The following is a 21,770-nucleotide window of genomic DNA, read 5'->3' as shown; positions in this document are numbered from 1 at the left end:
GTGCTTTGCCGATATAACTTTTCAGCTGTTTTGTGGTACTTGTTGTGGTCTTCCACGTGTCGATAATCTTTCGTACTCTGGGCTAGTTAGATACGTTGTCAAACTAACGTTCATACGAGCTGTCTGTAATGTAAAGAACATGTAGCCCTAGGATTGTACATTCGACATTATTTATTAAAAAGTTATCCAACAGGCTAATTAATTCAACTAGCGATATGGTCTATACTATTACATTTACCTATTCAAATTATAATTGACATAAAACTGACTTTAATAATAGACAAGTGTCCTACATGCTTTATTTTTGTAGCATACAGACAATCACAAATAATAGACATCACAGACATATTGCAAACAACAGACACTAGGCTGAATTTGGACACAATGCAATAATATTGTTTGATGGTTGTGTCTACAGTCGTGGCCAAAAGTTTAGAGAATGACACAAATATGAATTTCCACAAAGTTTGCTGCTTCAGTGTCTTTAGATATTTTAGTCAGATGTTACTATGGAATACTGAAGTATAATTACAAGCATTTCATACGTGTCACAGGCTTTTATTGACAATTACATGAAGTTGATGCATAGAGTCAGTAATAGCAGTGTTGACCCTTCTTTTTCAAGACCTCTGCAAACTGCCCTGGCATGCTGTCAATTAAACTTCTGGGCCACATCCTGACTTATGGCAGCACATTCTTGCATAATCAATGCTTGGAGTTTGTCAGAATTTGTCGGGTTTTGTTTGTCCACCCGCCTCTAGAGGATTGACCACAAGTTCTCAATGGGATTAAGGTCTGGGGAGTTTCCTGGCCATGGACCCAAAATATCAATGTTTTGTTCCCCGAGCCACTTAGTTATCACTTTTGTCTTATGGCAAGGTGCTCCATCATGCTGGAAAAGGCATTGTTCATCACCAAACTGTTCCTGGATGGTTGGGAGAAGTTGCTCTCGGAGGATGTGTTGGTACCATTCTTTATTCATGGCTGTGTTCTTAGGCAAAATTGTGAGTGAGCCCACTACCTTGGCTGAGAAGCAACCCCACACATGAATGGTCTCAGGATGCTTTACTGTTGGCATGACACAGGACTGATGGTAGCGCTCACCTTGTCTTCTCTGGACAAGCTTTTTCCGGGATGCCCCAAACAATCGGAAAGGGGATTCATCAGAGAAAATGACTTTACCCCAGTCCTCAGCAGTCCAATCCCTGTACCTTATGCAGAACATCAGTCTGTCCCCGATGTTTTTCCTGGAGAGATGTGGCTTCTTTGCTGCCCTTCTTGACACCAGGCCATCCTCCAAAAGTTTTCGCCTCACTGTGTGTGCAGATGCACTCACACCTGCCTGCTGCCATTCCCGAGCAAGTTCTGTACTGGTGGTGCCCCAATCCCGCAGCTGAATCAACTTTAGGAGACGGTCCTGGTGCTTGCTGGACTTTCTTGGGTACCCTGAAGCCTTCTTCACAGCAATTGAACCGATCTCCTTGAAGTTCTTGATGATCTGATAAATGGTTGATTTAGGTGCAATCTTACTGGCAGCAATATCCTTGCCTGTGAAGCCCTTTTTGTGCAAAGCAATGATGACGGCACGTGTTTCCTTGCAGGTAACCATGGTTGCCAGAGGAAGAACAATGATTCCATGCACCACCCTCTTTTTGAAGCTTCCGGTCTGTTATTCGAACTCAATCAGCATGACAGAGTGATCTCCAGCCTTGTCCTCGTCAACACTCACACCTGTGTTAACGAGAGAATCGCTGACATGATGTCAGCTGGTCCTTTTGTGGCAAGGCTGAAATGCAGTGGAAATGTTTTTGGGGGATTCAGTTAATTTGCATGGCAAAGAGGGACTTTGCAATTCATCTGATCACTCTTCATAACATTTTGGAGTATATGCAAATTGCCATCATACAAACTGAGGCAGCAGACTTTGTGAAAATTAATATTTGTGTCATTCTCAAAACTTTTGGCCACGACTGTATGTCTGTGTGGTTCTAGTGATGATGATGGTGTCTTTCTGGTTCTAATGATGATGATTGTGTCTGTGTGGTTCTAGTGATGATGATTCTGTATGTGTGGTTCTAGTGATGATGATTGTGTCTGTGTGGCTCTAGTGATGATGATTGTGTCTGTGTGGTTCTAGTGATGATGATTGTGTCTGTGTGGTTCTAGTGATGATGATTGTGTATGTGTGGTTCTAGTGATGATGATTGTGTCTGTGTGGTTCTAGTGATGATGATTGTGTCTGTGTGGTCTCAGGTGAGATGGTAATGGTGATCTAGCTGCTACCCTGTCCCTGCCTTGTGTAACTATCTGGAGAGAGAGAGAGAGAGAGAGCTGTGACGAAGGGAGGGAGAGAGAGCTGTGACGAAGGGAGGGAGAGAGAGCTGTGACGAAGGGAGAGAGAGAGAGCTGTGACGAAGGGAGAGAGAGAGAGCTGTGACGAAGGGAGAGAGAGAGAGAGCTGTGACGGAGGGAGAGAGAGAGCTGTGACGGAGGGAGAGAGAGAGAGCTGTGACGGAGGGAGAGAGAGAGAGCTGTGACGGAGGGAGGGAGAGAGAGCTGTGACGGAGGGAGGGAGAGAGAGCTGTGACGGAGGGAGGGAGAGAGAGCTGTGACGGAGGGAGGGAGAGAGAGCTGTGACGAAGGGAGAGAGAGAGAGAGCTGTGACGGAGGGAGAGAGAGAGAGCTGTGGCGGAGGGAGAGAGAGAGAGCTGTGGCGGACAGAGAGAGAGCTGTGGCGGACAGAGAGAGAGAGCTGTGACGGAGGGAGAGGGAGAGAGAGCTGTGATGGAGAGAGAGCTGTGACGGAGGAAGAGCTGTGACGGAGGGAGAGGGAGAGAGCTGTGACGGAGGGAGAGGGAGAACAGATGTCATATTATTGAAGATGTACTGTATATGTATGCCCCTCACCGTAGAGGAGGTGAGATCTGTTTACCAGGTTATAAGTCACAGCAAAATAAACAATACATAAATAATGATATGCTACAACACTTCTTGAAGCCTCCAGATGGTCACCAGTGGTCATGAGAGGATAAGGAAGCTCATAGCTAGATGGTCAGCAGTGGTCATGAGAGGACCAGGAAGCTCATAGCTAGATGGTCAGCAGTGGTCATGAGAGGATCAGGAAGCTCATAGCTAGATGGTCAGCAGTGGTCATGAGGGGATCTGGAAGCTAGATGGTCAGCAGTGGTCATGAGAGGATCAGGAAGCTAGATGGTCAGCAGTGGTCATGAGAGGATCAGGAAGCTCATAGCTAGATGGTCAGCAGTGGTCATGAGAGGATCAGGAAGCTCATAGCTAGATGGTCAGCAGTGGTCATGAGAGGATCAGGAAGCTAGATGGTCAGCAGTGGCCATGAGGGGGATCTGGAAGCTCATAGCTAGATGGTCAGCAGTGGTCATGAGAGGATCAGGAAGCTAGATGGTCAGCAGTGGTCATGAGAGGATCAGGAAGCTAGATGGTCAGCAGTGGTCATCAGAGGATCAGGAAGCTCATAGCTAGATGGTGTCATGATAAATGCCTTTCTCCCTTTCCTCTCTTGACTCTACAGATGGACTCTTGAATAGTCTTTGTTAAACATAGAGAGTCTGGGAACATCAGAAGGTGGGGAAAGGAACCATATTTCGGTAATCCAACCAGTTGAAAATATGCGTTGGTACTTAATGAATATGATGTCAGTTCGGTTGTCATCTGAGACATTCTTATTAATGATAGGATGACCTAAACTGTTTCTTGGAAAGTCTACACATTCTAGTTATCAGATTCACATGGAATTGTTGTGCAATTTAAATGTTTAAATATTGAACTATTTGTGAAAAGATGAAATGTAATATTAGCTTCCAAATGAGAGAATCGGGTTTTCATATGGTTAAAGCTCTGCTCCATCAGTGGCCCGCCCCTGTGAAGAGACATTGGTTAAAAACTATGAGACAAACCCTTCTCTCCCTCCACTATATAAGCCCTTTACGAAAATGTAACTTCCTGTTCCGGGTACATTAGGGCGACGGTCCGATGTCAGAAAGATTCACATAATAAGCAGACGTGAGGACGACGGTCCCACGTAAAAAGGACTAACATGTCAACTACAGAACTAAGCCAATCTCAGCGTGAGCTTTGGTTGCGAATGGTATGAACTTTGAACTCTTATTCACTACAGAAGTGATACCTCCTAGCCGTTGAGTTAGGAGGTATCTCTGTCAACCTCTAACACCTGGTGTGTGTTGTAGTGTCTCTGTCAACCTCTAATAACACCTGGTGTGTTATAGTGTCTCTGTCAACCTCTAACACCTGGTGTGTGTTGTATTGGACCATGGCCTTATATAGTGTATAACTGAACCCTACTGTACCCCCCCCCCCCCCCCCCCCCCCATCTCCGTGTGTACTAGTTATTATGGGATATTAGTCTGTTATACAGGATGGAGACGGGGCCAGTTGTATTATGGGATATTAGCCTGTTATACAGGATGGAGACGGGGCCTGTTGTATTATGGGATATTAGTCTGTTATACAGGATGGAGACGGGGCCAGTTGTATTATGGGATATTAGTCTGTTATACAGGATGGAGACGGGGCCAGTTGTATTATGGGATATTAGTCTGTTATACAGGATGGAGACGAGGCCAGTTGTATTATGGGATATTAGTCTGTTATACAGGATGGAGACGGGGCCAGTTGTATTATGGGATATTAGTCTGTTATACAGGATGGAGACGGGACCTGTTGTATTATGGGATATTAGTCTGTTATACAGGATGGAGACGGGGCCAGTTGTATTATGGGATATTAGTCTGTTATACAGGATGGAGACGGGGCCAGTTGTATTATGGGATATTAGTCTGTTATACAGGATGGAGACGGGGCCAGTTGTATTATGGGATATTAGTCTGTTATACAGGATGGAGACGGGGCCAGTTGTATTATGGGATATTAGTCTGTTATACAGGATGGAGACGGGGCCAGTTGTATTATGGGATATTAGTCTGTTATACAGGATGGAGACGGGGCCAGTTGTATTATGGGATATTAGTCTGTTATACAGGATGGAGACGGGGCCAGTTGTATTATGGGATATTAGTCTGTTATACAGGATGGAGACGGGGCCAGTTGTATTATGGGATATTAGTCTGTTATACAGGATGGAGACGGGACCAGTTGTATTATGGGATATTAGTCTGTTATACAGGATGGAGACGGGGCCAGTTGTATTATGGGATATTAGTCTGTTATACAGGATGGAGACGGGGCCAGTTGTATTATGGGATATTAGTCTGTTATACAGGATGGAGACGAGGGCCAGTTGTATTATGGGATATTAGTCTGTTATACAGGATGGAGACGGGGCCAGTTGTATTATGGGATATTAGTCTGTTATACAGGATGGAGACGGGGCCAGTTGTATTATGGGATATTAGTCTGTTATACAGGATGGAGACGGGGCCAGTTGTATTATGGGATATTAGTCTGTTATACAGGATGGAGACGGGGCCTGTTGTATTATGGGATATTAGTCTGTTATACAGGATGGAGACGGGGCCAGTTGTATTATGGGATATTAGTCTGTTATACAGGATGGAGACGGGGCCAGTTGTATTATGGGATATTAGTCTGTTATACAGGATGGAGACGGGGCCAGTTGTATTATGGGATATTAGTCTGTTATACAGGATGGAGACGGGGCCAGTTGTATTATGGGATATTAGTCTGTTATACAGGATGGAGACGAGGCCAGTTGTATTATGGGATATTAGTCTGTTATACAGGATGGAGACGGGACCTGTTGTATTATGGGATATTAGTCTGTTATACAGGATGGAGACGGGGCCAGTTGTATTATGGGATATTAGTCTGTTATACAGGATGCAGACGGGCCAGTTGTATTATGGGATATTAGTGGTATTCGTAGTTTTATTGCTTCAGTTTTATTGTTTATTTGTTGTCTTTTCCCCTGGTGTGGCAGTAACCCTAGCAACATGCAATTAAATGAGGGCAGGCAGGAGACACAGCAGCCAGCTAGGTTGGGAATGTACGCAGTGATGCAGCCACCACATTGCCTGTCTGTGTGTGTTTAGCCATTGTGTGTGTGTGTTTGTGTATATGCCTGTGTGTGTGTGTGTGTGTGTGCGCGCTTACTGGCTGGAAACCCGTCACGCTCCACCTCACACACCAAAGCGCTTTATGAATTCTGAAGCAAACATTTAGCACAGTGATTCCCCCCCCCCCCCCCTCTTTCTCTCTCTCTGTCTCCTACCCAGGCAGGCAAAGGGACAACCAAGCAGGTTTCTGGTTGTGTGTAGCTGTCTTCTCCACATGAAGGGGGGGGGGGGGGGGGGGGGGGGTCACTGCAGGAGAGAGAGAGGCTTGTTTACATTGTAGAACAGAATAGATACATTATACAGAGTGTAGAACAGAATAGATCCGTCAGAGTGTAGAATAGAATAGATCCGTCAGAGTGTAGAACAGAATAAATTCGTCAGAGTGTAGAGCGGAATAGATATGTCAGACCCTCTCCTTCCTCTCCCTCCCACTCTGCCTCCCTGTCTTACTCCTTCTCCTCTTCTCATTCTCTCTCCTTCCCCCTCTCGTTTCCTTCCCTCCCTACCCAAGGACAGATGTTGATAGAGAGAGTGAACAGCTCTTGGTAGATTATTCAGATTCAGTGTTCCAAGTTACACTTTGTGGAATAATGTTTCTACTCTGCTTTCAATTATCTTTCTCTTCTTCCTCTCTCTCTCCTTCCGCCCTCCCTCTCTCTCCTTCTCCCTCCCTCTCTCTCTCCCTCCGCCCTCCCTCCCCTCCCTCTCTCTCCTTCTCCCTCTCTCTCTCCTTCCACCCTCCCTCCCCTCCCTCTCTCTCCTTCTCTCTCCTTCCTCCCTCCCCTCCCTCTCTCTCCTTCCTCCCTCCCCTCCCTCTCTCTCCATCTCATTCCTTCCTCGCTCCCCTCCCTCTCTCTCCTTCTCCCTCTCTCTCCTTCTCCCTCTCTCTCCTTCCTCCCTCTCCTCCTTCTCTATCTTTCCTCCCTCCCCTCCCTCTCTCTCCTCTCTCTCTGCTTCTCCCTCTCCCCCCCGGCTCCTCTATCCCTCCCCTCCCTCTCTCCTTCTCCCTCTCTCTCCTTCTCCCTCTCTCTCCTTGCTCCCTCCCCTCCCTCTCTCTCCTCCCTCTCTCTCCTTCTCACCCTTCTCCTTCCTCCCTCCCCTCCCTCTCTCTCCTTCTCCCTCCCCCCTCTCGCTCCTCCATCCCTCCCTCCCCTCCCTCTCTCTCCTTCTCCCTCTCTTCCCTCCCCTCTCTCCTTCTCACTCTCTCTCCTTCCTCCCTCCCCCCTCTCTCTCTCCTTCTCTGTAGTTCAGGGTAGTGAGAGGTGTATCCTGTCGAGTCCTCGGGTTGCGAGGAGCAGAGCAGCTGAAGTCTCATCAGACGTATTAAAAACTTGTCCCAGATGGCACCCTTTACATTTGACTAGGGCCCACAGGGCATTAAAAGGATACAAGGTGCCATTTAGGGACCTAAATGAACAGGGTGGGTCGGCGATGATAGGTGCTGAAGTCTATAGCAGTATCTACTACTAACCCCTGTTCTATACTATAGTATCTACTACTAACCCCTGTTCTATACTATAGTATCTACTACTAACCCCTGTTCTATACTATAGTATCTACTACTAACCCCTGTTCTATACTATAGTATCTACTACTAACCCCTGTTCTATACTATAGTATCTACTACTAACCCCTGTTCTATGCTATAGTATCTACTACTAACCCCTGTTCTATACTATAGTATCTACTACTAACCCCTGTTCTATACTATAGTATCTACGACTAACCCCTGTTCTATACTATAGTATCTACTATTAACCCCTGTTCTATACTATAGTATCTACTACTAACCCCTGTTCTATACTATAGCAGTATCTACTACTAACCCCTGTTCTATACTATAGTATCTACTACTAACCCCTGTTCTATAGTATCTACTACTAACCCCTGTTCTATACTATAGTATCTACTACTAACCCCTGTTCTATACTATAGTATCTACTACTAACCCCTGTTCTATACTATAGTAGTATCTACTAATAACCCCTGTTCTATACTATAGTATCTACTACTAACCCCTGTTCTATACTGTAGTATCTACTACTAACCCCTGTTCTATAGTATCTACTACTAACCCCTGTTCTATACTATAGTATCTACTACTAACTCCTGTTCTATACTATAGTATCTACTACTAACTCCTGTTCTATACTATAGTATCTACTACTAACCCCTGTTCTATAGTATCTACTACTAACCCCTGTTCTATACTATAGTATCTATTACTAACCCCTGTTCTATAGTATAGTATCTACTACTAACCCCTGTTCTATACTATAGTATCTACTACTAACCCCTGTTCTATAGTATAGTATCTACTACTAACCCCTGTTCTATACTATAGTATCTACTACTAACCCCTGTTCTATACTATAGTATCTACTACTAACCCCTGTTCTATACTATAGTATCTACTACTAACCCCTGTTCTATACTATAGTATCTACTACTAACCCCTGTTCTATGCTATAGTATCTACTACTAACCCCTGTTCTATACTATAGTATCTACTACTAACCCCTGTTCTATAGTATCTACTACTAACCCCTGTTCTATACTATAGTATCTACTACTAACTCCTGTTCTATACTATAGTATCTACTACTAACTCCTGTTCTATACTATAGTATCTACTACTAACCCCTGTTCTATAGTATCTACTACTAACCCCTGTTCTATACTATAGTATCTATTACTAACCCCTGTTCTATAGTATAGTATCTACTACTAACCCCTGTTCTATACTATAGTATCTACTACTAACCCCTGTTCTATAGTATAGTATCTACTACTAACCCCTGTTCTATACTATAGTATCTACTACTAACCCCTGTTCTATACTATAGTATCTACTACTAACCCCTGTTCTATACTATAGTATCTACTACTAACCCCTGTTCTATACTATAGTATCTACTACTAACCCCTGTTCTATGCTATAGTATCTACTACTAACCCCTGTTCTATACTATAGTATCTACTACTAACCCCTGTTCTATAGTATCTACTACTAACCCCTGTTCTATACTATAGTATCTACTACTAACTCCTGTTCTATACTATAGTATCTACTACTAACTCCTGTTCTATACTATAGTATCTACTACTAACCCCTGTTCTATAGTATCTACTACTAACCCCTGTTCTATACTATAGTATCTACTACTAACCCCTGTACTATACTATAGTATCTACTACTAACCCCTGTTCTATACGATAGTATCTACTACTAACCCCTGTTCTATACTATAGCATCTACTACTAACCCCTGTTCTATACTATAGCATCTACTACTAACCCCTGTTCTATAGTATCTACTACTAACCTCTGTTCTATAGTATCTACTACTAACCCCTGTTCTATACTATAGTATCTACTACTAACCCCTGTTCTATAGTATAGTATCTACTACTAACCCCTGTTCTATACTATAGTATCTACTACTAACCCCTGTTCTATACTATAGTATCTACTACTAACCCCTGTTCTATACTATAGTATCTACTACTAACCCCTGTTCTATACTATAGTATCTACTACTAACCCCTGTTCTATAGTATAGTATCTACTACTAACCCCTGTTCTATAGTATAGTATCTACTACTAACCCCTGTTCTATACTATAGTATCTACTACTAACCCCTGTTCTATACTATAGTATCTACTACTAACTCCTGTTCTATACTATAGTATCTACTACTAACCCCTGTTCTATACTATAGTATCTACTACTAACCCCTGTTCTATACTATAGTATCTACTACTAACCCCTGTTCTATAGTATAGTATCTACTACTAACCCCTGTTCTATAGTATAGTATCTACTACTAACCCCTGTTCTATACTATAGTATCTACTACTAACCCCTGTTCTATACTATAGTATCTACGACTAACCCCTGTTCTATACTATAGTATCTACTACTAACCCCTGTTCTATAGTATAGTATCTACTACTAACCCCTGTTCTATACTATAGTATCTACTACTAACCCCTGTTCTATACTATAGTATCTACTACTAACCCCTGTTCTATACTATAGTATCTACTACTAACCCCTGTTCTATACTATAGTATCTACTACTAACCCCTGTTCTATACTATAGTATCTACTACTAACCCCTGTTCTATACTATAGTATCTACTACTAACCCCTGTTCTATACTATAGTATCTACTACTAACCCCTGTTCTATACTATAGCAGTATCTACTACTAACCCCTGTTCTATACTATAGCAGTATCTACTACTAACCCGTGTTCTATACTATAGCAGTATCTACTACTAAGCCGTGTTTTATACTATAGCAGTATCTACTACTAACCCCTGTTCTATACTATAGCAGTATCTACTACTAACCCCTGTTCTATACTATAGCAGTATCTACTACTAACCCCTGTTCTATACTATAGCAGTATCTACTACTAACTCCTGTTCTATACTATAGTATCTACTACTAACTCCTGTTCTATACTATAGCAGTATCTACTACTAACCCCTGTTCTATAGTATAGTATCTACTACTAACCCCTGTTCTATACTATAGTATCTACTACTAACCCCTGTTCTATACTATAGTATCTACTACTAACCCCTGTTCTATACTATAGTATCTACTACTAACCCCTGTTCTATACTATAGTATCTACTACTAACCCCTGTTCTATAGTATCTACTACTAACCCCTGTTCTATACTATAGTATCTACTACTAACCCCTGTTCTATAGTATAGTATCTACTACTAACCCCTGTTCTATACTATAGTATCTACTACTAACCCCTGTTCTATAGTATCTACTACTAACCCCTGTTCTATAGTATCTACTACTAACCCCTGTTCTATACTATAGTATCTACTACTAACCCCTGTTCTATAGTATAGTATCTACTACTAACCCCTGTTCTATACTATAGTATCTACTACTAACCCCTGTTCTATACTATAGTATCTACTACTAACCCCTGTTCTATACTATAGTATCTACTACTAACCCCTGTTCTATACTATAGTAGCTACTACTAACCCCTGTTCTATACTATAGTATCTACTACTAACCCCTGTTCTATAGTATAGTATCTACTACTAACCCCTGTTCTATACTATAGTATCTACTACTAACCCCTGTTCTATACTATAGTATCTACTACTAACCCCTGTTCTATACTATAGTATCTACTACTAACCCCTGTTCTATACTATAGTATCTACTACTAACCCCTGTTCTATACTATAGTATCTACTACTAACCCCTGTTCTATACTATAGTATCTACTACTAACCCCTGTTCTATAGTATCTACTACTAACCCCTGTTCTATAGTATCTACTACTAACCCCTGTTCTATACTATAGTATCTACTACTAACCCCTGTTCTATACTATAGTATCTACTACTAACCCCTGTTCTATACTATAGTATCTACTACTAACCCCTGTTCTATACTATAGTATCTACTACTAACCCCTGTTCTATACTATAGTATCTACTACTAACCCCTGTTCTATACTATAGTATCTACTACTAACCCCTGTTCTATACTATAGTATCTACTACTAACCCCTGTTCTATACTATAGTATCTACTACTAACCCCTGTTCTATACTATAGTATCTACTACTAACCCCTGTTCTATACTATAGTATCTACTACTAACCCCTGTTCTATACTATAGTATCTACTACTAACCCCTGTTCTATACTATAGTATCTACTACTAACCCCTGTTCTATACTATAGTATCTACTACTAACCCCTGTTCTATAGTATCTACTACTAACCCCTGTTCTATACTATAGTATCTACTACTAACCCCTGTTCTATACTATAGTATCTACTACTAACCCCTGTTCTATACTATAGTATCTACTACTAACCCCTGTTCTATACTATAGTATCTACTACTAACCCCTGTTCTATACTATAGCATCTACTACTAACCCCTGTTCTATAGTATCTACTACTAACCTCTGTTCTATAGTATCTACTACTAACCCCTGTTCTATACTATAGTATCTACTACTAACCCCTGTTCTATAGTATAGTATCTACTACTAACCCCTGTTCTATACTATAGTATCTACTACTAACCCCTGTTCTATACTATAGTATCTACTACTAACCCCTGTTCTATACTATAGTATCTACTACTAACCCCTGTTCTATACTATAGTATCTACTACTAACCCCTGTTCTATAGTATAGTATCTACTACTAACCCCTGTTCTATAGTATAGTATCTACTACTAACCCCTGTTCTATACTATAGTATCTACTACTAACCCCTGTTCTATACTATAGTATCTACTACTAACCCCTGTTCTATACTATAGTATCTACTACTAACCCCTGTTCTATACTATAGTATCTACTACTAACCCCTGTTCTATAGTATAGTATCTACTACTAACCCCTGTTCTATACTATAGTATCTACTACTAACCCCTGTTCTATACTATAGTATCTACTACTAACCCCTGTTCTATACTATAGTATCTACGACTAACCCTGTTCTATACTATAGTATCTACTACTAACCCCTGTTCTATACTATAGTATCTACTACTAACCCCTGTTCTATACTATAGTATCTACTACTAACCCCTGTTCTATACTATAGTATCTACTACTAACCCCTGTTCTATACTATAGTATCTACTACTAACCCCTGTTCTATACTATAGTATCTACTACTAACCCCTGTTCTATACTATAGTATCTACTACTAACCCCTGTTCTATACTATAGCAGTATCTACTACTAACTCCTGTTCTATACTATAGTATCTACTACTAACCCCTGTTCTATAGTATCTACTACTAACCCCTGTTCTATAGTATCTACTACTAACCCCTGTTCTATACTATAGTATCTACTACCAACCCCTGTTCTATACTATAGTATCTACTACTAACCCCTGTTCTATACTATAGTATCTACTACTAACCCCTGTTCTATACTATAGTATCTACTACTAACCCCTGTTCTATACTATAGTATCTACTACTAACCCCTGTTCTATAGTATCTACTACTAACCCCTGTTCTATAGTATCTACTACTAACCCCTGTTCTATACTATAGTATCTACTACTAACCCCTGTTCTATACTATAGTATCTACTACTAACCCCTGTTCTATACTATAGTATCTACTACTAACCCCTGTTCTATACTATAGTATCTACTACTAACCCCTGTTCTATACTATAGTATCTACTACTAACCCCTGTTCTATACTATAGTATCTACTACTAACCCCTGTTCTATACTATAGTATCTACTACTAACCCCTGTTCTATACTATAGTATCTACTACTAACCCCTGTTCTATACTATAGTATCTACTACTAACCCCTGTTCTATACTATAGTATCTACTACTAACCCCTGTTCTATACTATAGTATCTACTACTAACCCCTGTTCTATACTATAGTATCTACTACTAACCCTGTTCTATAGTATCTACTACTACCCCTGTTCTATAGTATCTACTACTAACCCCTGTACTATACTATAGTATCTACTACTAACCCCTGTACTATACTATAGTATCTACTACTAACCCCTGTTCTATACCTATAGCATATCTACTACTAACCCCTGTTCTATACTATAGCATCTACTACTAACCCCTGTTCTATAGTATCTACTACTAACCTCTGTTCTATAGTATCTACTACTAACCCCTGTTCTATACTATAGTATCTACTACTAACCCCTGTTCTATAGTATAGTATCTACTACTAACCCCTGTTCTATACTATAGTATCTACTACTAACCCCTGTTCTATACTATAGTATCTACTACTAACCCCTGTTCTATACTATAGTATCTACTACTAACCCCTGTTCTATACTATAGTATCTACTACTAACCCCTGTTCTATAGTATAGTATCTACTACTAACCCCTGTTCTATAGTATCGTATCTACTACTAACCCCTGTTCTATACTATAGTATCTACTACTAACCCCTGTTCTATACTATAGTATCTACTACTAACCCCTGTTCTATACTATAGTATCTACTACTAACCCCTGTTCTATACTATAGTATCTACTACTAACCCCTGTTCTATACTATAGTATCTACTACTAACCCCTGTTCTATAGTATAGTATCTACTACTAACCCCTGTTCTATAGTATAGTATCTACTACTAACCCCTGTTCTATACTATAGTATCTACGACTAACCCCTGTTCTATACTATAGTATCTACGACTAACCCCTGTTCTATAGTATAGTATCTACTACTAACCCCTGTTCTATACTATAGTATCTACTACTAACCCCTGTTCTATACTATAGTATCTACTACTAACCCCTGTTCTATACTATAGTATCTACTACTAACCCCTGTTCTATACTATAGTATCTACTACTAACCCCTGTTCTATACTATAGTATCTACTACTAACCCCTGTTCTATACTATAGCAGTATCTACTACTAACCCCTGTTCTATACTATAGCAGTATCTACTACTAACTCCTGTTCTATACTATAGTATCTACTACTAACCCCTGTTCTATAGTATCTACTACTAACCCCTGTTCTATAGTATCTACTACTAACCCCTGTTCTATACTATAGTATCTACTACCAACCCCTGTTCTATACTATAGTATCTACTACTAACCCCTGTTCTATACTATAGTATCTACTACTAACCCCTGTTCTATACTATAGTATCTACTACTAACCCCTGTTCTATACTATAGTATCTACTACTAACCCCTGTTCTATACTATAGTATCTACTACTAACCCCTGTTCTACACTATAGTATCTACTACTAACCCCTGTTCTATAGTATAGTATCTACTACTAACCCCTGTTCTATACTATAGTATCTACTACTAACCCCTGTTCTATAGTATAGTATCTACTACTAACCCCTGTTCTATACTATAGTATCTACTACTAACCCCTGTTCTATACTATAGTATCTACTACTAACCCCTGTTCTATACTATAGTATCTACTACTAACCCCTGTTCTATACTATAGCAGTATCTACTTCTCATTCTGGTGGAAGAGTCTTATCTCAGCAGTAGCAGCAGGGGAGGACGGGATTACACTTTCCCCTCGGCTACACACACACACCCACACACACACACACACACACACACACACACACCACACACACCACACACACACACACACACACACCACACACACACACACACACACACACACACACACACACACACACACACACACACACACACACACACACACACACACGCTCTGTCCTCCACCACCAAACCTTGTCCGTCTGTAGATGACAGCATCCTCATGTGTTCCCATTCGCCAAACACAGCTTCCTGTCTGAGGCACCATGTTCCCTATATAGTGCACTGCTTACCAACACCTTATGGGAGTAGTGCACTATTTAGGCTAGAGACTGCCTTTGTAGTGCACTGTTTAGGGAAACAGACTGCCATGTTTGACGCACGCAGCCTGAGTCATTACAGAGCTCAGTGTCTGAGGTGTCTTCCCTCGTTGCTGCTGGTATCACCCATCTCTCACAGCAATATCTGTTTTTAACTAAATTACCAGGGTGTGAACGATTCATCTACACAGCGGGAACGCAGCGCTTCTTGTCACGCCGCCACTTAGCTCATTGATTTACACCACACAGTATCGCTTCCTTCAGATCAGCACTGCTGTGCTCTCTGTTTGCGTTCTGAATGGCACCCTACTCCCTATTTCGTGCACTACTTTTGATGAGGACCCTATAGGTCCTCTTAAGGATTCACCCATTTTTTTCAATTTCCGCCTAAAATGACATACCCAAATCTAACTGCCTGTAGCTCAGGCCCTGAAGCAAGGTTATGCATATTCTTGGGACCATTTGAAAGGAAACACTTTGACGTTTGTGTAAATGTGAAAGGATTGTAGTAGAATATAACACAATAGATCTGGTAAAAGATAATACAAAGAAAAAACCAAACGTTCTTTTGTATTTTTTTTGTACCATCATCTTTGAAATGCAAGAGAAAGGCCACAATGTATTATTCCAGCCCAGGTTCAATTTAGATTTTGGCCACTAGATGGCAGAAGTGTATGTGCAAAGTGTTAGACTGATCCAATGAACCATTGCATTTCTGTTAAAAATGTTGTATCGATGTGCCTAATTTGTGCCTAATTTGTTTATTATTAACTTTTCATGTTCAAAATTGTGCACTCTCCTCAAACAATAGCATGGCATTATTTCACTGTAATAGCTAATGTAATTTGGACAGTGTAGTTAGATAAACAGGAATTTAAGCTTTCTGCCACTATTAGATATGTCTATGTCCTGGGAAATGTTCTTGTTACTTACAACCTCATGCTATTCACATTAGCCTATGTTAACTCAACCGTCCCATGGACATTTAAAAGTAGTGCACTATATAAGGAATAGGGTTCCATTTGGGACGACGCGTCCGACTGCCTCTCAGCCTCTGCTGCAGATCTCTGTGTATGTTTCTGTGATTCAAAACATCCGTCACTCATGAATATGTGTTCTGAGAGAGATTACACAATATCAGGATTCCTTTTATCACTGACGCAAAATCACGTGTTCAATCTCCTCTACCAAGCGAAACCACGTATTCAACCTCCTCTGCCAAGCGAAACCACGTATTCAACCTCCTCTGCCAAGCGAAACCACGTATTCAATCTCCTCTGCCAAGTGAAAGGGGAGAAGAGGGAGAGAGAGGGAGAGACGAGGGGACAAGAGGGAGAGACGAGGGGACAAGAGGGAGAGACTAGGGGACAAGAGGGAGAGACAAAGAGACTAGGGGAGAAGAGGGCGAGACTAGGGGAGAAGAGGGAGAGACGAGGGGACAAGAGGGAGAGACGAGGGGACAAGAGGGAGAGACGAGGGGACAAGAGGGAGAGACGAGGGGACAAGAGGGAGAGACGAGGGGACAAGAGGGAGAGACGAGGGGACAAGAGGGAGAGACTAGGGGACAAGAGGGAGAGACTAGGGGACAAGAGGGAGAGACTAGGGGACAAGAGGGAGAGACTAGGGGACAAGAGGGAGAGACTAGGGGACAAGAGGGAGAGACGAAGAGACTAGGGGAGAAGAGGGCGAGACTAGGGGAGAAGAGGGCGAGACTAGGGGACAAGAGGGAGAGACTAGGGGACAAGAGGGAGAGACTAGGGGACAAGAGGGAGAGACGAAGAGACTAGGGGAGAAGAGGGCGAGACTAGGGGAGAAGAGGGCGAGACGAGGGGAGAAGAGGGAGAGACGAGGGGACAAGAGGGAGAGACGAGGGGACAAGAGGGAGAGACGAGGGGACAAGAGGGAGAGACGAGGGGACAAGAGGGAGAGACGAGGGGACAAGAGGGAGAGACGAGGGGACAAGAGGGAGAGACGAGGGGACAAGAGGGAGAGACGAGGGGACAAGAGGGAGAGACGAGGGGACAAGAGGGAGAGACGAGGGGACAAGAGGGAGAGACGAGGGGACAAGAGGGAGAGACGAGGGGACAAGAGGGAGAGACGAGGGGACAAGAGGGAGAGACGAGGGGACAAGAGGGAGAGACGAGGGGACAAGAGGGAGAGACGAGGGGACAAGAGGGAGAGACGAGGGGACAAGAGGGAGAGACGAGGGGACAAGAGGGAGAGACGAGGGGACAAGAGGGAGAGACGAGGGGACAAGAGGGAGAGACGAGGGGACAAGAGGGAGAGACGAGGGGACAAGAGGGAGAGACGAGGGGACAAGAGGGAGAGACTAGGGGACAAGAGGGAGAGACGAAGAGACTAGGGGAGAAGAGGGCGAGACTAGGGGAGAAGAGGGCGAGACGAGGGGACAAGAGGGAGAGACGAGGGGACAAGAGGGAGAGACGAGGGGACAAGAGGGAGAGACGAGGGGACAAGAGGGAGAGACTAGGGGACAAGAGGGAGAGACTAGGGGACAAGAGGGAGAGACTAGGGGACAAGAGGGAGAGACTAGGGGACAAGAGGGAGAGACTAGGGGACAAGAGGGAGAGACTAGGGGACAAGAGGGAGAGACGAGGGGACAAGAGGGAGAGACGAGGGGAGAAGAGGGAGAGACGAGGGGAGAAGAGGGAGAGACGAGGGGAGAAGAGGGAGAGACGAGGGGAGAAGAGGGAGAGACGAGGGGAGAAGAGGGAGAGACGAGGGGAGAAGAGGGAGAGACGAAGAGACTAGGGGAGAAGAGGGCGAGACGAGGGGACAAGAGGGAGAGACGAGGGGACAAGAGGGAGAGACGAGGGGACAAGAGGGAGAGACTAGGGGACAAGAGGGAGAGACGAAGAGACTAGGGGAGAAGAGGGCGAGACTAGGGGAGAAGAGGGCGAGACGAGGGGAGAAGAGGGAGAGACGAGGGGACAAGAGGGAGAGACGAGGGGACAAGAGGGAGAGACGAGGGGACAAGAGGGAGAGACGAGGGGACAAGAGGGAGAGACGAGGGGACAAGAGGGAGAGACGAGGGGACAAGAGGGAGAGACGAGGGGACAAGAGGGAGAGACGAGGGGACAAGAGGGAGAGACGAGGGGACAAGAGGGAGAGACGAGGGGAACAAGAGGGAGAGACGAGGGGACAAGAGGGAGAGACGAGGGGACAAGAGGGAGAGACGAGGGGACAAGAGGGAGAGACGAGGGGACAAGAGGGAGAGACTAGGGGACAAGAGGGAGAGACGAAGAGACTAGGGGAGAAGAGGGCGAGACTAGGGAGAAGAGGGCGAGACTAGGGGACAAGAGGGAGAGACTAGGGGACAAGAGGGAGAGACTAGGGGACAAGAGGGAGAGACTAGGGGACAAGAGGGAGAGACGAAGGACTAGGGAGAAGAGGGCGAGACTAGGGGAGAAGAGGGCGAGACGAGGGGAGAAGAGGGAGAGACGAGGGGACAAGAGGGAGAGACGAGGGGACAAGAGGGAGAGACGAGGGGACAAGAGGGAGAGACGAGGGGACAAGAGGGAGAGACGAGGGGACAAGAGGGAGAGACGAGGGGACAAGAGGGAGAGACGAGGGGACAAGAGGGAGAGACGAGGGGACAAGAGGGAGAGACGAGGGGACAAGAGGGAGAGACGAGGGAACAAGAGGGAGAGACGAGGGGACAAGAGGGAGAGACGAGGGGACAAGAGGGAGAGACGAGGGGACAAGAGGGAGAGACGAGGGGACAAGAGGGAGAGACTAGGGGACAAGAGGGAGAGACTAGGGGACAAGAGGGAGAGACTAGGGGACAAGAGGGAGAGACGAAGAGACTAGGGGAGAAGAGGGCGAGACTAGGGGAGAAGAGGGCGAGACTAGGGGACAAGAGGGAGAGACTAGGGGACAAGAGGGAGAGACTAGGGGACAAGAGGGAGAGACTAGGGGACAAGAGGGAGAGACGAAGAGACTAGGGGAGAAGAGGGCGAGACTAGGGGAGAAGAGGGCGAGACGAGGGGGAGAAGAGGGAGAGACGAGGGGACAAGAGGGAGAGACGAGGGGACAAGAGGGAGAGACGAGGGGACAAGAGGGAGAGACGAGGGGACAAGAGGGAGAGACGAGGGGACAAGAGGGAGAGACGAGGGGACAAGAGGGAGAGACGAGGGGACAAGAGGGAGAGACGAGGGGACAAGAGGGAGAGACGAGGGGACAAGAGGGAGAGACGAGGGGACAAGAGGGAGAGACGAGGGGACAAGAGGGAGAGACGAGGGGACAAGAGGGAGAGACGAGGGGACAAGAGGGAGAGACGAGGGGACAAGAGGGAGAGACTAGGGGACAAGAGGGAGAGACTAGGGGACAAGAGGGAGAGACGAAGAGACTAGGGGAGAAGAGGGCGAGACTAGGGGAGAAGAGGGCGAGACTAGGGGACAAGAGGGAGAGACGAGGGGACAAGAGGGAGAGACGAGGGGACAAGAGGGAGAGACGAGGGGACAAGAGGGAGAGACTAGGGGACAAGAGGGAGAGACTAGGGGACAAGAGGGAGAGACTAGGGGACAAGAGGGAGAGACTAGGGGACAAGAGGGAGAGACTAGGGGACAAGAGGGAGAGACGAGGGGACAAGAGGGAGAGACGAGGGGAGAAGAGGGAGAGACGAGGGGAGAAGAGGGAGAGACGAGGGGAGAAGAGGGAGAGACGAGGGGAGAAGAGGGAGAGACGAGGGGAGAAGAGGGAGAGACGAGGGGAGAAGAGGGAGAGACGAGGGGAGAAGAGGGAGAGACGAAGAGACTAGGGGAGAAGAGGGAGAGACGGGGGGAGAAGAGGGAGAGACGGGGGGGACAAGAGGGAGAGACGAGGGGACAAGAGGGAGAGACGAGGGGACAAGAGGGAGAGACGAGGGGACAAGAGGGAGAGACGAGGGGACAAGAGGGAGAGACGAGGGGACAAGAGGGAGAGACGAGGGGACAAGAGGGAGAGACGAGGGGACAAGAGGGAGAGACGAGGGGACAAGAGGGAGAGACGAGGGGACAAGAGGGAGAGACGAGGGGACAAGAGGGAGAGACGAGGGGACAAGAGGGAGAGACGGGGGGACAAGAGGGAGAGACGGGGGGACAAGAGGGAGAGACGGGGGGAGAAGAGGGAGAGACGGGGGGAGAAGAGGGAGAGACGGGGGGAGAAGAGGGAGAGACGGGGGGAGAAGAGGGAGAGACGAGGGGAGAAGAGGGAGAGACGAGGGGACAAGAGGGAGAGACGAGGGGACAAGAGGGAGAGACGAGGGGACAAGAGGGAGAGACGGGGGGACAAGAGGGAGAGACGGGGGGACAAGAGGGAGAGACGGGGGGACAAGAGGGAGAGACGGGGGGACAAGAGGGAGAGACGGGGGGACAAGAGGGAGAGACGGGGGGACAAGAGGGAGAGACGGGGGAAAGAGGGAGAGACGGGGGGAGAAGAGGGAGAGACGGGGGGAGAAGAGGGAGAGACGGGGGGAGAAGAGGGAGAGACGGGGGGAGAAGAGGGAGAGACGGGGGGACAAGAGGGAGAGACGGGGGGACAAGAGGGAGAGACGGGGGGACAAGAGGGAGAGACGGGGGGACAAGAGGGAGAGACGGGGGGACAAGAGGGAGAGACGGGGGGACAAGAGGGAGAGACGGGGGGAGAAGAGGGAGAGACGAAGGGACAAGAGGGAGAGACGGGGGGACAAGAGGGAGAGACGAGGGGACAAGAGGGAGAGACGAGGGGAGAAGAGGGAGAGACGAGGGGAGAAGAGGGAGAGACGAGGGGAGAAGAGGGAGAGACGAGGGGAGAAGAGGGAGAGACGAGGGGAGAAGAGGGAGAGACGAGGGGAGACGAGGGGAGAGAGGGAGAGACGAGGGGAGAAGAGGGAGAGACGAGGGGAGAAGAGGGAGAGACGAGGGGAGAAGAGGGAGAGACGAGGGGAGAAGAGGGAGAGACTAGGGGAGAAGAGGGAGAGACGAGGGGAGAAGAGGGAGAGACGAGGGGAGAAGAGGGAGAGACGAGGGGAGAAGAGGGAGAGACGAGGGGAGAAGAGGGAGAGACGAGGGGAGAAGAGGGAGAGGCGAGGGGAGAAGAGGGAGAGACGAGGGGAGAAGAGGGAGAGACGAGGGGACAAGAGGGAGAGACGAGGGGAGAAGGGATGAGAGGAGAGGAAAGGTGTATGTGTGTACATCCATCCATTTGCTTGTTTATCTGTGCTAAAAGTTGCCTTTGTCTTCATAATTGTGTGTAAACTGATGCAGTTTATGACATGTTGCCTGAACGTGAATACTTGTGGAGAACATCAC

Source organism: Salvelinus fontinalis, chromosome 2 (genome assembly GCF_029448725.1).
Source record: "Salvelinus fontinalis isolate EN_2023a chromosome 2, ASM2944872v1, whole genome shotgun sequence".
NCBI lineage: Eukaryota > Metazoa > Chordata > Actinopteri > Salmoniformes > Salmonidae > Salvelinus > Salvelinus fontinalis.
This window is presented reverse-complemented; position numbering follows the sequence as displayed.